The sequence below is a fragment of the Cavia porcellus genome, unplaced genomic scaffold (genome assembly GCF_034190915.1).
Source record: "Cavia porcellus strain 051 isolate PalLab524CR breed Dunkin Hartley unplaced genomic scaffold, mCavPor4.1 scaffold_2, whole genome shotgun sequence".
In the NCBI taxonomy this organism is placed as follows: Eukaryota; Metazoa; Chordata; class Mammalia; order Rodentia; family Caviidae; genus Cavia; species Cavia porcellus.
This window is the reverse complement of record NW_026947485.1, coordinates 150,993,308-151,013,060: the sequence shown is the minus strand read 5'-3', so window position 1 is coordinate 151,013,060 and position 19,753 is coordinate 150,993,308.

The window sequence follows — 19,753 nt, the reverse complement described above, 5'->3', positions numbered from 1 at the left end:
GCAAATCCTAATTCAGACCCTCTGATTCACACCACCCCGTGATGTTTTTCTCACTCCTACTAGTGAATGTAATGTTACACACCAATACAATGCGCACCACCCCGCGATGTTTTTCAGAAACCTATCCTGCATTGCCACGGCATGTTTCCTGAGCTACCCATGCTGACCACCCCGTGGTGCCTTTCTCCATCCTACATTGTGACTCACTGCCTATCCTAATTCAAACACTCCGATTCACACCACCCCGTGATTTTTTTCTCACTCCCATTTGTGAATGTAATGTTACACACCCACAAAATGATCACCACCCCGCGATGTTTTCCAGAAACCTATCCTACATTGCCACTGCATGTTTCCTGACCTCCCCATGCTGACCACCCCGTGGTGCTTTTCTCCATCCTACATTGCCACTCATTGCCTATCCTAATTCAGACCCTCCGATTCAAACCACGCCGTGATGTTTTTCACACTCCTACTAGTGAACGTAATGTTACTCACCCATACAATGTGCACGACCCCGCGATGTTTTACAGAAACTTATCCTACACTGCCATTGCATGTTTCCTGACCTCCGAATGCTGACCACCCCGTGGTGCTTTTCTCCAGTTTACATGGCCACTCACTGCGTATCCATATTCAGACCCTCCTATTCACAACACCCGTGATATTTTTCTCACTCCTACTGGTGAATGTAATGTTACACACCCATACAATGCGCACCACCCCGCGAAGTTTTTCAGAAACCAATCCTACATTGCCACTGCATGTTTCCTTACCTCCACATGCTGACCACCCCGTGGTGCTTTTTTCCATTCTGCATTGCCACTCACTGCCTATCCTAATTCAGATACTATGATTCACAGCACCGCGTGATGCTTTTCTCACTCTTACTAGTGAATGTAATGGTACACACGCATACAATGTGCCGAACTCCGTGATGTTTTTCAGAAACCTATCCTACATTGCCACTGCATGTTTCCTGACCTGCTCATGCTGAGCACCCCGTTGGGCTTTTCTCCATACTACATTGCCACTCGCTGCCTGTCCTAACTCAGCCCCTCCGATTCACACCACCCCGTGATGTTTGTTTCACTAGTACCAGTGAATGTAATGTCACACAACCATACAATGCGCACCACCCTGCGATGTTTTTCAGAAACCTATTCTACATTGCCATTGCATGTTTCCTGACCTCTGCATGCTGACCACCCCGTGGTTCTTTTCTCCATCCTATATTGGGGCTCACTGCCTATCCTAATTCAGACCCTCCGATTCACACCACCCCGTGATGTTTTTCTCACTCCTACTAGTGAATGTAATGCGCACCACCCCGCGATGTTTTTCAGAAGCCTATCCTACATTGCCGCTGCATGTTTCCTGACCTCCCCATACTGACCACCCTGTGGTGTGTTTCTCCATGCTACATTGCCACTCACTGCATATCCTACTTCAGACCCTCCGATTCACACCACCCCGTGATGTTTTTCTCACTCCTACTAGTGAATGTAATGTTAAACACCCATACGATGTGCACGACCCCGCGATGTTTTACAGAAACTTATCCTACACTGCCATTGCATGTTTCCTGACCTCCGAATGCTGACCACCCCGTGGTGCTTTTCTCCAGTTTACATGGCCACTCACTGCGTATCCATATTCAGACCCTCCTATTCACAACACCCGTGATATTTTTCTCACTCCTACTGGTGAATGTAATGTTACACACCCATACAATGCGCACCACCCCGCGATATTTTTCCGAAACCTATCCAACATTGCCACTGCATGTTTCCTGACCTCTTCTTGCTGACAACCCAGTGGTGCATTTCTCCATCTTACATTGCCACTCACTGCCTATCCTAATTGAGATCCTAATATTGACACCACCCCGTGATGTGTTCCTCACCCTTATTGTGAATGTAATGTTACACACCCATACAATGCGCACCACCTCATGATGTTTTTCAGAAACTTATCCTACATTGCCAATGCATGATTCGAGACCTCCCCATGCTGACCACCCCGTGGTGCTTTTCTCCATCCTACATTGCCACTCACTGCATATCCAAATTCTGACCCACCGATTCACACCACCCCGTGATGTTGTTCTCATTCCTACTAGTGAATGTAATGTTACACACCCATACAATGCGCACCACCCCGCAATGTTTTTCAGAAACCTATCATACATTGCCACTGCATGTTTCCTGACCTCCCCATACTGACCACCCCGTGGTGCATTTCTCCATCTTACATTGCTACTCACTGCCTATCCTAATTCAGAAGCTCTGATTCACACCACCCTGTGTTGTTGTTCTCACTCCTACTAGTGAATGGCCTGTTAGAAACCAATACAATGCGCAGAACCACGCGATGTTTCTCAGAAACCTGTCCTACATTGCCACTGCCTTTTTTTTGTGCTCCCAATGCTGACCACCCCGTGGTGCTTTTCTCCATCCTACATTCCCACTCACTGCCTATCCTAATTCAAACCCTCCGATTCACACCACCCCGTGATGTTTTTCTCACTCCTACTAGTGAATGAAATGTTACATACCCATACAATGCGCACCACCCAGCGATGTTTTTCAGAAACCTATCCTACATTGCCACTGCATTTTTCCTGACCTCCCCATGCTGACCACGCCGTGCTGCTTTTCTCCATCCTAGATTGCCACTCACTGCCTATCCTAATTGAGATCCTATGATTCACACCAACCCATGATGTTTTTCTGACTCCTACTAGTGAATGTAATGTTACACACCCATACAATGCGCACCATCCCACGACGTTTTTCAGAAAACATCCTACATTACCACTGCATATTTCCTGACCTCCCCATGCTGAGCACCCCGTGGTGCTTTTCTCCATCCTACATTGCCACTCCCTGTCTACCCTAATTCAGACCCTCCGATTGACACCACCCCGCGATGTTTATCTCACTCCTACTAGTGAATGTAATGTTACACACCCATACAATGCGCACCACCCCGCGAAGTTTTCCAGAAACCTATCCTATATTTCTAGGGCATGTTTCCTGACCTCCCCATTCTGACCACCCCATGGGGCTTTTCTCCATCCTTCATTGCCACTCAATGCCCATCCTAATTCAGACATTCAGATTCACACCACCCTGTGATGTTTTTCTCACTCCTACTAGTGAATGTAATGTTACACAAGCATACAATGCGCACCACCCCGCGATGTTTTTCAGAAACCTCTCCTACATTGCCACTGCATGTTTCCTGACCTCCTCATGCTTACGACCCTGTGGTGCTTTTCTCCATCCTACATTGCCACTCACTGCCTATCCTAATTCAGACTCTCTGATTCACGCCCCTGTGATGCTTTTCTCACACCTCCGAGTGAATGTAATGTTAAAAACCCATACAATGCGCACCACCCCATGATGTTTTTCGGAAACCTATTCTACATTGCCACTGTATGTCTCCTCAACTCGCCAGGCTGACCACCCCGTGTTGCTTTTCTCTATCCTACAATGCCACTCACAACCTATCCTAATTCAGTTCCTCCGATTCACACCACCCCATGATGTTTTTTTCACTCCTACTAGTGAATGTAATGTTACACACCCTTACAATGCGCACCGCCCCACGATGTTTTTCAAAAATCTATCCTACATTGCCACTGCATGTTGTCTGACCTCCACATGCTGAACACCCCGTGATGCTTTTCTCCATCCTACATTGCCACTACCTGCCTATCCTAATCCAGACCCTCCGATTCACACCACCCCGTGATGTTCTTCTGACATCTACTAGTGAATGTAATGTTACACACCCATACAATGCGGACCACCCCGCGATGTTTTTAAGAAACCTATCCTACATTGCCATTGAATGTTTCCTGACCTCCCCATGCTGACCACCTCGTGGTGCTTTTCCCCATACTACATTTTCACTCACTGCCTATCCTTAATCAGTTCCTCCAATTGACACAACCCCGTGATGTTTTTTTCACTCCTACTAGTGAATGTAATGTTTCACACCCATACAATGCGCACCACCCCGCGATATTTTTCAGATACCTATCCAACATTGCCACTGCATGTTTCCTGCCCTCCCCTTGCTGACCACCCAGTGGTGCTTTTCTCCATCTTACATTGCCTCTCACTGCCTAGCCTAATTTGGATCCTATGATTCACACCACCCTGTGATGTTTTTCTCACTCCTACAAGTGAATGGCCTCTTAGGAACACTTACAGTGCGCACCACCGCGCGATGTTTTTCATAAACCTATCCTACATTGCCACTGCATGTTTCCTGACCTCCCCATGCTGACCAACCCGTGGTTCTTTTCTCCATCCTACATTGACCCTCCCTGCCTATACTTATTTGGATCCTATGATTCACACCACCCCGTGATGTTTTTCTCACTCCTACGAGAGAATGTAATGTTACACACCCATACAATGCGCACCACGCATCGATGTTTTTCAGAAACCTATCCTACATTGCCTCTGCATGTTTCCTGACCTCCCCATGCTGACACCCCCTGGTACTTTTCTCCAACCTACATTGCCACTAACTGCCTATCCTTATTCAGACCCTCTGATTCACACCACCCCGTGATGTTTTTCTCACTCCTACTAGTGAAAGTAATATTACACACACATGCAAAGCGCACCACCGAGGGATGTTTTTCAGAAACCTATCCTACATTGCCACTGCATGTTTCCTGACCTCCCCATGCTGACCACCCCGTGGTGCTTTTCTCCATCCTACATTGCCACTCACTGCCTATCCTACTTCAGACCCTCTGATTCACACCACCCCGTAATGTTTTTCTCACCCCTACTGGTGAATGTAATATTACACACCCATACAATGCGCACCACCATGCGATGTTTTTCAGAAACCTATCCTACAATGCCACTGCATGTTTCCTGACCTCCCCTTGTTGACCACCCAGTGGTGCTTTTCTCCATCCTACATTGCCACTCACAGCCTAACCTAATTCAGACCCTCCGATTCAAACCACGCCGTGATGTTTTTCACACTCCTACTAGTGAACGTAATGTTACACACCCATACAATGTGCACGACCCCGCGATGTTTTACAGAAACTTATCCTACACTGCCATTGCATGTTTCCTGACCTCCGCATGCTGACCACCCCGTGGTGCTTTTCTCCAGTTTACATGGCCACTCACTGCGTATCCATATTCAGACCCTCCTATTCACAACACCCGTGATATTTTTCTCACTCCTACTGGTGAATGTAATGTTACACACCCATACAATGCGCACCACCCCGCGAAGTTTTTCAGAAACCAATCCTACATTGCCACTGCATGTTTCCTTACCTCCACATGCTGACCACCCCGTGGTGCTTTTTTCCATTCTGCATTGCCACTCACTGCCTATCCTAATTCAGATACTATGATTCACAGCACCGCGTGATGCTTTTCTCACTCTTACTAGTGAATGTAATGGTACACACGCATACAATGTGCCGAACTCCGTGATGTTTTTCAGAAACCTATCCTACATTGCCACTGCATGTTTCCTGACCTCCTCATGCTGAGCACCCCGTTGGGCTTTTCTCCATACTACATTGCCACTCGCTGCCTGTCCTAACTCCGCCCCTCCGATTCACACCACCCCGTGATGTTTGTTTCACTAGTACCAGTGAATGTAATGTCACACAACCATACAATGCGCACCACCCTGCGATGTTTTTCAGAAACCTATTCTACATTGCCATTGCATGTTTCCTGACCTCTGCATGCTGACCACCCCGTGGTTCTTTTCTCCATCCTATATTGGGGCTCACTGCCTATCCTAATTCAGACCCTCCGATTCACACCACCCCGTGATGTTTTTCTCACTCCTACTAGTGAATGTAATGCGCACCACCCCGCGATGTTTTTCAGAAGCCTATCCTACATTGCCGCTGCATGTTTCCTGACCTCCCCATACTGACCACCCTGTGGTGTGTTTCTCCATGCTACATTGCCACTCACTGCATATCCTACTTCAGACCCTCCGATTCACACCACCCCGTGATGTTTTTCTCACTCCTACTAGTGAATGTAATGTTAAACACCCATACGATGCGCACCACCCCGCGATATTTTTCCGAAACCTATCCAACATTGCCACTGCATGTTTCCTGACCTCTTCTTGCTGACAACCCAGTGGTGCATTTCTCCATCTTACATTGCCACTCACTGCCTATCCTAATTGAGATCCTAATATTGACACCACCCCGTGATGTGTTCCTCACCCTTATTGTGAATGTAATGTTACACACCCATACAATGCGCACCACCTCATGATGTTTTTCAGAAACTTATCCTACATTGCCAATGCATGATTCGAGACCTCCCCATGCTGACCACCCCGTGGTGCTTTTCTCCATCCTACATTGCCACTCACTGCATATCCAAATTCTGACCCACCGATTCACACCACCCCGTGATGTTGTTCTCATTCCTACTAGTGAATGTAATGTTACACACCCATACAATGCGCACCACCCCGCAATGTTTTTCAGAAACCTATCATACATTGCCACTGCATGTTTCCTGACCTCCCTATACTGAACACCCCGTGGTGCATTTCTCCATCTTACATTGCTACTCACTGCCTATCCTAATTCAGAAGCTCTGATTCACACCACCCTGTGTTGTTGTTCTCACTCCTACTAGTGAATGGCCTGTTAGAAACCCATACAATGCGCAGAACCACGCGATGTTTCTCAGAAACCTGTCCTACATTGCCACTGCCTTTTTTTTGTGCTCCCAATGCTGACCACCCCGTGGTGCTTTTCTCCATCCTACATTCCCACTCACTGCCTATCCTAATTCAAACCCTCCGATTCACACCACCCCGTGATGTTTTTCTCACTCCTACTAGTGAATGAAATGTTACACACCCATACAATGCGCACCACCCAGCGATGTTTTTCATAAACCTATCCTACATTGCCACTGCATGTTTCCTGACTTCCCGATGCTGACCAACCCGTGGTTCTTTTCTCCATCCTTCATTGACCCTCCCTGCCTATACTTATTTGGATCCTATGATTCACACCACCCCGTGATGTTTTTCTCACTCCTACTAGTGAATGTAATGTTAGAAACCCATACAATGCGCACCACCCATCGATGTTTTTCAGAAACCTATCCTACATTGCCTCTGCATGTTTCCTGACCTCCCCATGCTGACCACCCCGTGGTGCTTTTCTCCATCCTACTTTGCCACTTCCCGCCTATACAAATTCAGACCCTCTGATTCACACCTCCCCGTGATGTTTTTCTCACTCCTACTAGTGAATGTAAGGATACACACCCATACAATGCGCACCACGCCGCGATGTTTTCCAGAAACCTATCCTACATTGCCACTGCATGTTTCCTGACCTCCCCATGCTGACCACCCCGTGGTGCTTTTCTCCATCCTACATTGCCACTCACTGCCTATCCTTCTTCAGACACTCTGTTTCACACCACCCCGTGATGTTGTTCTCACTCCTACTAAAGAATGGCCTGTTAGAAACCCATTCAATGTGTATGACACCGGAATGTTTTTCAGAAACCTATCCTACATTGCCACTGCATTTTTCCTGACCTCCCCATGCTGAAAACTCCGTGGTGGTTTTCTCCATCTTTCATTGCCACTAAATACCTATCCTTATTCAGACCATCCTATTCACACCAATCCGTGATGTTTTTCTCACTCCTACTAGTGAATGTAATGTTACACACCCACACAATTCGCACCACACCGCGATGTTTTTCAGAAACCTATCCGACATTGCCACTGCATGTTTCCTGACCTCTCCATGCTGACGACACCATGGTGCTTTTCTCCATCCTACATTGCGACTCATTGCCTATCCTAATTCAGACCCTCCGATTCAGAACACCCCGTGATGTTTTTCTCACTCCTACTAGTGAATGAAATGTTACACACCCATACAATGCGCACCACCCAGCGATGTTTTTCAGAAACCTATCCTACATTGCCACTGCATTTTTCCTGACCTCCCCATGCTGACCACGCCGTGCTGCTTTTCTCCATCCTAGATTGCCACTCACTGCCTATCCTAATTCAGATCCTATGATTCACACCAACCCATGATGTTTTTCTGACTCCTACTAGTGAATGTAATGTTACACACCCATACAATGCGCACCATCCCACGACGTTTTTCAGAAAACATCCTACATTACCACTGCATATTTCCTGACCTCCCCATGCTGAGCACCCCGTGGTGCTTTTCTCCATCCTACATTGCCACTCCCTGTCTACCCTAATTCAGACCCTCCGATTGACACCACCCCGCGATGTTTATCTCACTCCTACTAGTGAATGTAATGTTACACACCCATACAATGCGCACCACCCCGCGAAGTTTTCCAGAAACCTATCCTACATTTCTAGGGCATGTTTCCTGACCTCCCCATTCTGACCACCCCATGGGGCTTTTCTCCATCCTTCATTGCCACTCAATGCCCATCCTAATTCAGACATTCAGATTCACACCACCCTGTGATGTTTTTCTCACTCCTACTAGTGAATGTAATGTTACACAAGCATACAATGCGCACCACCCCGCGATGTTTTTCAGAAACCTCTCCTACATTGCCACTGCATGTTTCCTGACCTCCTCATGCTTACCACCCTGTGGTGCTTTTCTCCATCCTACATTGCCACTCACTGCCTATCCTAATTCAGACTCTCTGATTCACGCCCCTGTGATGCTTTTCTCACACCTCCGAGTGAATGTAATGTTAAAAACCCATACAATGCGCACCACCCCATGATGTTTTTCAGAAACCTATTCTACATTGCCACTGCATGTCTCCTCAACTCGCCAGGCTGACCACCCCGTGTTGCTTTTCTCTATCCTACAATGCCACTCACAACCTATCCTAATTCAGTTCCTCCGATTCACACCACCCCGTGATGTTTTTTTCACTCCTACTAGTGAATGTAATGTTACACACCCTTACAATGCGCACCGCCCCACGATGTTTTTCAAAAATCTATCCTACATTGCCACTGCATGTTGTCTGACCTCCACATGCTGAACACCCCGTGATGCTTTTCTCCATCATACATTGCCACTACCTGCCTATCCTAATCCAGACCCTCCGATTCACACCACCCCGTGATGTTCTTCTGACATCTACTAGTGAATGTAATGTTACACACCCATACAATGCGGACCACCCCGCGATGTTTTTAAGAAACCTATCCTACATTGCCATTGCATGTTTCCTGACCTCCCCATGCTGACCACCTCGTGGTGCTTTTCCCCATACTACATTTTCACTCACTGCCTATCCTTAATCAGGTCCTCCAATTGACACAACCCCGTGATGTTTTTTTCACTCCTACTAGTGAATGTAATGTTTCACACCCATACAATGCGCACCACCCCGCGATATTTTTCAGATACCTATCCAACATTGCCACTGCATGTTTCCTGCCCTCCCCTTGCTGACCACCCAGTGGTGCTTTTCTCCATCTTACATTGCCTCTCACTGCCTAGCCTAATTCGGATCCTATGATTCACACCACCCTGTGATGTTTTTCTCACTCCTACAAGTGAATGGCCTCTTAGGAACACTTACAGTGCGCACCACCGCGCGATGTTTTTCATAAACCTATCCTACATTGCCACTGCATGTTTCCTGACCTCCCCATGCTGACCAACCCGTGGTTCTTTTCTCCATCCTACATTGACCCTCCCTGCCTATACTTATTTGGATCCTATGATTCACACCACCCCGTGATGTTTTTCTCACTCCTACGAGAGAATGTAATGTTACACACCCATACAATGCGCACCACCCATCGATGTTTTTCAGAAACCTATCCTACATTGCCTCTGCATGTTTCCTGACCTCCCCATGCTGACACCCCCTGGTATTTTTCTCCAACCTACATTGCCACTAACTGCCTATCCTTATTCAGACCCTCTGATTCACACCACCCCGTGATGTTTTTCTCACTCCTACTAGTGAATGTAATATTACACACACATACAATGCGCACCACCGAGGGATGTTTTTCAGAAACCTATCCTACATTGCCACTGCATGTTTCCTGACCTCCCCATGCTGACCACCCCGTGGTGCTTTTCTCCATCCTACATTGCCACTCACTGCCTATCCTACTTCAGACCCTCTGATTCACACCACCCCGTAATGTTTTTCTCAGCCCTACTGGTGAATGTAATATTACACACCCATACAATGCGCACCACCATGCGATGTTTTTCAGAAACCTATCCTACAATGCCACTGCATGTTTCCTGACCTCCCCTTGCTGACCACCCAGTGGTGCTTTTCTCCATCCTACATTGCCACTCACTGCCTAACCTAATTCAGATCCTGTGATTCACACCACCCCGTGATGTTTTTCTCACTCCTACTAGTGAATGTAATGTTATACACACATACAATGCGCACAACCCTGCGATGTTTTTCAGAAACATATCTTACATTACCACTGCATGTTTCCTGACCTCCCCATAGTGACCACCCGTGGTGCTTTTCTCCATCCTACATTGGCACTCACTGCCTATCCTAATTCAGACTCTCCGATTCACACCCCTGTGATGCTTTTCTCACACCTCTGAGTGAATGTAATGTTAAAAACCCATACAATGCGCACCACCCCTTGATGTTTTTCAGAAACCTATTCTACATTGCCACTGCATGTCTCCTCAACTCACCAGGCTGACCACCCCGTGTTGCTTTTCTCTATCCTACAATGCCACTCACAACCTATCCTAATTCAGTTCCTCTGATTCACACCACCCCGTGATGTTTTTATTCACTCCTACTAGTGAATGTAATGTTTCACAACCATACAATGCGCACAACCCTGCGATGTTTTTCAGATACCTATCCAACATTGCCACTGCATGTTTCCTGACCTCCCCATGCTGACCACCCCGTGGTGCTTTTCTCCATCTTACATTGCCACTCATTGCCTATTCTAATTCAGACCCTCCGATTCAGACCACCCCGTGATGTTTTTCTCACTCCTACTAGTGAATATAATGTCATACACACATACAATGCGCACAACCCCGCGATGATTTTCAATAACTTATCTTACATTGCCACTGCATGTTTCCTTACCAGCCCATACTGAACACCCGTAATGCTTTTCTCCATCCTACCTTGCCACTCACTGCCTATACTAATTCAGACCCTCCGATTCACCCCACCCCGTGACGTTTTTCTCACTCCTATTAGTGAATGACCTTTTAGAAACCCACAAAACGCGCACCACCACGCAATGTTTTTCAAAAACCTATCCTACATTGCCACTTCATGTTTCCTGACTTCCCCATGCTGACCACCCCGTGCTGCTTTTATCCACCCTACATTGCCACTCACTGCCTATTCTAATACAGACCCTCCTATTCACACCACCCCATGATGTTTTTCTCACTCCTACTAGTGAATGTAATGTTACACACCCATTCAATGCGCACCTCCACGCGATGTTTTTCGGAAACCTATCCTACATTGCCACTGCAGGTTTGCTGACCTCCCCATTCTGACCACCCCGTGGTGCTTTTCTCCATCCTACATTGCCACTCATTGCCTATCCTAATTCAGACCCTCCGATTCAGACCACCCCGTGATGTTTTTCTCACTCCTACTAGTGAATGTAATGTTATACACACATACAATGCGCACCACCATGCGATGTTTTTCAGAAACCTATCCTACAATGCCACTGCATGTTTCCTGACCTCCCCTTGCTGACCACCCAGTGGTACGTTTCTCCATCCTACATTGCCACTCACTGCCTAACCTAATTCAGATCCTGTAATTCACACCACCCCGTGATGTTTTTCTCACTCCTACTAGTGAATGTAATGTTATACACACATACAATGCGCACCACCCCATGATGTTTTTCAGAAACCTATTCTACATTGCCACTGCATGTCTCCTCAACTCGCCAGGCTGACCACCCCGTGTTGCTTTTCTCTATCCTACAATGCCACTCACAACCTATCCTAATTCAGTTCCTCCGATTCACACCACCCCGTGATGTTTTTTTTTCACTCCTACTAGTGAATGTAATGTTACACACCCTTACAATTCGCACCGCCCCACGATGTTTTTCAGAAATCTATCCTACATTGCCACTGCATGTTTTCTGACCTCCACAGGCTGAACACCCGGTGATGCTTTTCTCCATCCTACATTGCCACTACCTGCCTATCCTTATCCAGACACTCCGATTCACACCACCCCGTGATGTTCTTCTGACATCTACTAGTGAATGTAATGTTACACACCCATACAATGCGGACCACCCCGCGATGTTTTTAAGAAACCTATCCTACATTGCCACTGCATGTTTCCTGACCTCCCCTTGCTGACCACCTCGTGGTGCTTTTTCACATACTACATTTTCACTCACTGCCTATCCTTAATTAGTTCCTCCAATTGATACAACCCCGTGATTTTTTTTCACTCCTACTAGTGAATGTAATGTTTCACACCCATACAATGCGCACCACCCCGCGATGTTTTTCAGATACCTATCCAACATTGCCACTGCATGTTTCCTGCCCTCCCCTTGCTGACCACCCAGTGGTGCTTTTCTCCATCTTACATTGCCTCTCACTGCCTAGCCTAATTCGGATCCTATGATTCACACCACCCTGTTATATTTTTCTCACTCCTAGTAGTGAATGGCCTCTTAGAAACACTTACTGTGCGCACCACCCCGCGATGTTTTTCATAAACCTATCCTACATTGCCACTGCATGTTTCCTGACTTCCCCATGCTGACCAACCCGTGGTTCTTTTCTCCATCCTTCATCGACCCTCCCTGCCTATACTTATTTGGATCCTATGATTCACACCACCCCGTGAGGTTTTTCTCACTCCTACTAGTGAATGTAATGTTAGAAACCCATACAATGCGCACCACCCATCGATGTTTTTCAGAAACCTATCCTACATTGCCTCTGCATGTTTCCTGACCTCCCCATGCTGACCACCCCGTGGTGCTTTTCTCCATCCTACTTTGCCACTTCCCGCCTATACAAATTCAGACCCTCTGATTCACACCTCCCCGTGATGTTTTTCTCACTCCTACTAGTGAATGTAAGGATACACACCCATACAATGCGCACCACGCCGCGATGTTTTCCAGAAACCTATCCTACATTGCCACTGCATGTTTCCTGACCTCCCATGCTGACCACCCCGTGGTGCTTTTCTCCATCCTACATTGCCACTCACTGCCTATCCTTCTTCAGACACTCTGTTTCACACCACCCCGTGATGTTGTTCTCACTCCTACTAAAGAATGGCCTGTTAGAAACCCATTCAATGTGTATGACACCGGAATGTTTTTCAGAAACCTATCCTACATTGCCACTGCATTTTTCCTGACCTCCCCATGCTGAAAACTCCGTGGTGGTTTTCTCCATCTTTCATTGCCACTAAATACCTATCCTTATTCAGACCATCCTATTCACACCAATCCGTGATGTTTTTCTCACTCCTACTAGTGAATGTAATGTTACACACCCACACAATTCGCACCACACCGCGATGTTTTTCAGAAACCTATCCGACATTGCCACTGCATGTTTCCTGACCTCTCCATGCTGACGACACCATGGTGCTTTTCTCCATCCTACATTGCGACTCATTGCCTATCCTAATTCAGACCCTCCGATTCAGAACACCCCGTGATGTTTTTCTCACTCCTACTAGTGAATGAAATGTTACACACCCATACAATGCGCACCACCCAGCGATGTTTTTCAGAAACCTATCCTACATTGCCAGTGCATTTTTCCTGACCTCCCCATGCTGACCACGCCGTGCTGCTTTTCTCCATCCTAGATTGCCACTCACTGCCTATCCTAATTCAGATCCTATGATTCACACCAACCCATGATGTTTTTCTGACTCCTACTAGTGAATGTAATGTTACACACCCATACAATGCGCACCATCCCACGACGTTTTTCAGAAAACATCCTACATTACCACTGCATATTTCCTGACCTCCCCATGCTGAGCACCCCGTGGTGCTTTTCTCCATCCTACATTGCCACTCCATGTCTACCCTAATTCAGACCCTCCGATTGACACCACCCCGCGATGTTTATCTCACTCCTACTAGTGAATGTAATGTTACACACCCATACAATGCGCACCACCCCGCGAAGTTTTCCAGAAACCTATCCTACATTTCTAGGGCATGTTTCCTGACCTCCCCATTCTGACCACCCCATGGGGCTTTTCTCCATCCTTCATTGCCACTCAATGCCCATCCTAATTCAGACATTCAGATTCACACCACCCTGTGATGTTTTTCTCACTCCTACTAGTGAATGTAATGTTACACAAGCATACAATGCGCACCACCCCGCGATGTTTTTCAGAAACCTCTCCTACATTGCCACTGCATGTTTCCTGACCTCCTCATGCTTACCACCCTGTGGTGCTTTTCTCCATCCTACATTGCCACTCACTGCCTATCCTAATTCAGACTCTCTGATTCACGCCCCTGTGATGCTTTTCTCACACCTCCGAGTGAATGTAATGTTAAAAACCCATACAATGCGCACCACCCCATGATGTTTTTCAGAAACCTATTCTACATTGCCACTGCATGTCTCCTCAACTCGCCAGGCTGACCACCCCGTGTTGCTTTTCTCTATCCTACAATGCCACTCACAACCTATCCTAATTCAGTTCCTCCGATTCACACCACCCCGTGATGTTTTTTTCACTCCTACTAGTGAATGTAATGTTACACACCCTTACAATGCGCACCGCCCCACGATGTTTTTCAAAAATCTATCCTACATTGCCACTGCATGTTGTCTGACCTCCACATGCTGAACACCCCGTGATGCTTTTCTCCATCCTACATTGCCACTACCTGCCTATCCTAATCCAGACCCTCCGATTCACACCACCCCGTGATGTTCTTCTGACATCTACTAGTGAATGTAATGTTACACACCCATACAATGCGGACCACCCCGCGATGTCTTTAAGAAACCTATCCTACATTGCCATTGCATGTTTCCTGACCTCCCCATGCTGACCACCTCGTGGTGCTTTTCCCCATACTACATTTTCACTCACTGCCTATCCTTAATCAGGTCCTCCAATTGACACAACCCCGTGATGTTTTTTTCACTCCTACTAGTGAATGTAATGTTTCACACCCATACAATGCGCACCACCCCGCGATATTTTTCAGATACCTATCCAACATTGCCACTGCATGTTTCCTGCCCTCCCCTTGCTGACCACCCAGTGGTGCTTTTCTCCATCTTACATTGCCTCTCACTGCCTAGCCTAATTCGGATCCTATGATTCACACCACCCTGTGATGTTTTTCTCACTCCTACAAGTGAATGGCCTCTTAGGAACACTTACAGTGCGCACCACCGCGCGATGTTTTTCATAAACCTATCCTACATTGCCACTGCATGTTTCCTGACCTCCCCATGCTGACCAACCCGTGGTTCTTTTCTCCATCCTACATTGACCCTCCCTGCCTATACTTATTTGGATCCTATGATTCACACCACCCCGTGATGTTTTTCTCACTCCTACGAGAGAATGTAATGTTACACACCCATACAATGCGCACCACCCATCGATGTTTTTCAGAAACCTATCCTACATTGCCTCTGCATGTTTCCTGACCTCCCCATGCTGACACCCCCTGGTACTTTTCTCCAACCTACATTGCCACTAACTGCCTATCCTTATTCAGACCCTCTGATTCACACCACCCCGTGATGTTTTTCTCACTCCTACTAGTGAATGTAATATTACACACACATACAATGCGCACCACCGAGGGATGTTTTTCAGAAACCTATCCTACATTGCCACTGCATGTTTCCTGACCTCCCCATGCTGACCACCCCGTGGTGCTTTTCTCCATCCTACATTGCCACTCACTGCCTATCCTACTTCAGACCCTCTGATTCACACCACCCCGTAATGTTTTTCTCAGCCCTACTGGTGAATGTAATATTACACACCCATACAATGCGCACCACCATGCGATGTTTTTCAGAAACCTATCCTACAATGCCACTGCATGTTTCCTGACCTCCCCTTGCTGACCACCCAGTGGTGCTTTTCTCCATCCTACATTGCCACTCACTGCCTAACCTAATTCAGATCCTGTGATTCACACCACCCCGTGATGTTTTTCTCACTCCTACTAGTGAATGTAATGTTATACACACATACAATGCGCACAACCCTGCGATGTTTTTCAGAAACATATCTTACATTACCACTGCATGTTTCCTGACCTCCCCATAGTGACCACCCGTGGTGCTTTTCTCCATCCTACATTGGCACTCACTGCCTATCCTAATTCAGACTCTCCGATTCACACCCCTGTGATGCTTTTCTCACACCTCTGAGTGAATGTAATGTTAAAAACCCATACAATGCGCACCACCCCTTGATGTTTTTCAGAAACCTATTCTACATTGCCACTGCATGTCTCCTCAACTCACCAGGCTGACCACCCCGTGTTGCTTTTCTCTATCCTACAATGCCACTCACAACCTATCCTAATTCAGTTCCTCCGATTCACACCACCCCGTGATGTTTTTATTCACTCCTACTAGTGAATGTAATGTTTCACAACCATACAATGCGCACAACCCTGCAATGTTTTTCAGATACCTATCCAACATTGCCACTGCATGTTTCCTGACCTCCCCATGCTGACCACCCCGTGGTGCTTTTCTCCATCTTACATTGCCACTCATTGCCTATTCTAATTCAGACCCTCCGATTCAGACCACCCCGTGATGTTTTTCTCACTCCTACTAGTGAATATAATGTCATACACACATACAATGCGCACAACCCCGCGATGATTTTCAATAACTTATCTTACATTGCCACTGCATGTTTCCTTACCAGCCCATACTGAACACCCGTAATGCTTTTCTCCATCCTACCTTGCCACTCACTGCCTATACTAATTCAGACCCTCCGATTCACCCCACCCCGTGACGTTTTTCTCACTCCTATTAGTGAATGACCTTTTAGAAACCCACAAAACGCGCACCACCACGCAATGTTTTTCAAAAACCTATCCTACATTGCCACTTCATGTTTCCTGACTTCCCCATGCTGACCACCCCGTGCTGCTTTTATCCACCCTACATTGCCACTCACTGCCTATTCTAATACAGACCCTCCTATTCACACCACCCCATGATGTTTTTCTCACTCCTACTAGTGAATGTAATGTTACACACCCATTCAATGCGCACCTCCACGCGATGTTTTTCGGAAACCTATCCTACATTGCCACTGCAGGTTTGCTGACCTCCCCATTCTGACCACCCCGTGGTGCTTTTCTCCATCCTACATTGCCACTCATTGCCTATCCTAATTCAGACCCTCCGATTCAGACCACCCCGTGATGTTTTTCTCACTCCTACTAGTGAATGTAATGTTATACACACATACAATGCGCACCACCATGCGATGTTTTTCAGAAACCTATCCTACAATGCCACTGCATGTTTCCTGACCTCCCCTTGCTGACCACCCAGTGGTACGTTTCTCCATCCTACATTGCCACTCACTGCCTAACCTAATTCAGATCCTGTAATTCACACCACCCCGTGATGTTTTTCTCACTCCTACTAGTGAATGTAATGTTATACACACATACAATGCGCACCACCCCATGATGTTTTTCAGAAACCTATTCTACATTGCCACTGCATGTCTCCTCAACTCGCCAGGCTGACCACCCCGTGTTGCTTTTCTCTATCCTACAATGCCACTCACAACCTATCCTAATTCAGTTCCTCCGATTCACACCAACCCGTGATGTTTTTTTTTCACTCCTACTAGTGAATGTAATGTTACACACCCTTACAATTCGCACCGCCCCACGATGTTTTTCAGAAATCTATCCTACATTGCCACTGCATGTTTTCTGACCTCCACAGGCTGAACACCCGGTGATGCTTTTCTCCATCCTACATTGCCACTACCTGCCTATCCTTATCCAGACACTCCGATTCACACCACCCCGTGATGTTCTTCTGACATCTACTAGTGAATGTAATGTTACACACCCATACAATGCGGACCACCCCGCGATGTTTTTAAGAAACCTATCCTACATTGCCACTGCATGTTTCCTGACCTCCCCTTGCTGACCACCTCGTGGTGCTTTTTCCCATACTACATTTTCACTCACTGCCTATCCTTAATTAGTTCCTCCAATTGATACAACCCCGTGATTTTTTTTCACTCCTACTAGTGAATGTAATGTTTCACACCCATACAATGCGCACCACCCCGCGATGTTTTTCAGATACCTATCCAACATTGCCACTGCATGTTTCCTGCCCTCCCCTTGCTGACCACCCAGTGGTGCTTTTCTCCATCTTACATTGCCTCTCACTGCCTAGCCTAATTCGGATCCTATGATTCACACCACCCTGTGATATTTTTCTCACTCCTACTAGTGAATGGCCTCTTAGAAACACTTACTGTGCGCACCACCCCGCGATGTTTTTCATAAACCTATCCTACATTGCCACTGCATGTTTCCTGACTTCCCCATGCTGACCAACCCGTGGTTCTTTTCTCCATCCTTCATTGACCCTCCCTGCCTATACTTTTTTGGATCCTATGATTCACACCACCCCGTGATGTTTTTCTCACTCCTACTAGTGAATGTAATGTTAGAAACCCATACAATGCGCACCACCCATCGATGTTTTTCAGAAACCTATCCTACATTGCCTCTGCATGTTTCCTGACCTCCCCATGCTGACCACCCCGTGGTGCTTTTCTCCATCCTACTTTGCCACTTCCCGCCTATACAAATTCAGACCCTCTGATTCACACCTCCCCGTGATGTTTTTCTCACTCCTACTAGTGAATGTAAGGATACACACCCATACAATGCGCACCACGCCGCGATGTTTTCCAGAAACCTATCCTACATTGCCACTGCATGTTTCCTGACCTCCCCATGCTGACCACCCCGTGGTGCTTTTCTCCATCCTACATTGCCACTCACTGCCTATCCTTCTTCAGACACTCTGTTTCACACCACCCCGTGATGTTGTTCTCACTCCTACTAAAGAATGGCCTGTTAGAAACCCATTCAATGTGTATGACACCGGAATGTTTTTCAGAAACCTATCCTACATTGCCACTGCATTTTTCCTGACCTCCCCATGCTGAAAACTCCGTGGTGGTTTTCTCCATCTTTCATTGCCACTAAATACCTATCCTTATTCAGACCATCCTATTCACACCAATCCGTGATGTTTTTCTCACTCCTACTAGTGAATGTAATGTTACACACCCACACAATTCGCACCACTCCGCGATGTTTTTCAGAAACCTATCCGACATTGCCACTGCATGTTTCCTGACCTCTCCATGCTGACGACACCATGGTGCTTTTCTCCATCCTACATTGCGACTCATTGCCTATCCTAATTCAGACCCTCCGATTCAGAACACCCCGTGATGTTTTTCTCACTCCTACTAGTGAATGTAATGTTACACACCCATACAATGCGCACAACCCTGCGATGTTTTTCAGAAACCTATCTTACATTGCCACTGCATGTTTCCTGACCTCCCCATACTGACCACCCTGTGGTGCTTTTCTCCATCCTACATTGCCACTCACTGCCTATCCTAATTTAGACCCTCCGATTAACACCACCCCGTGATGTTTTTCT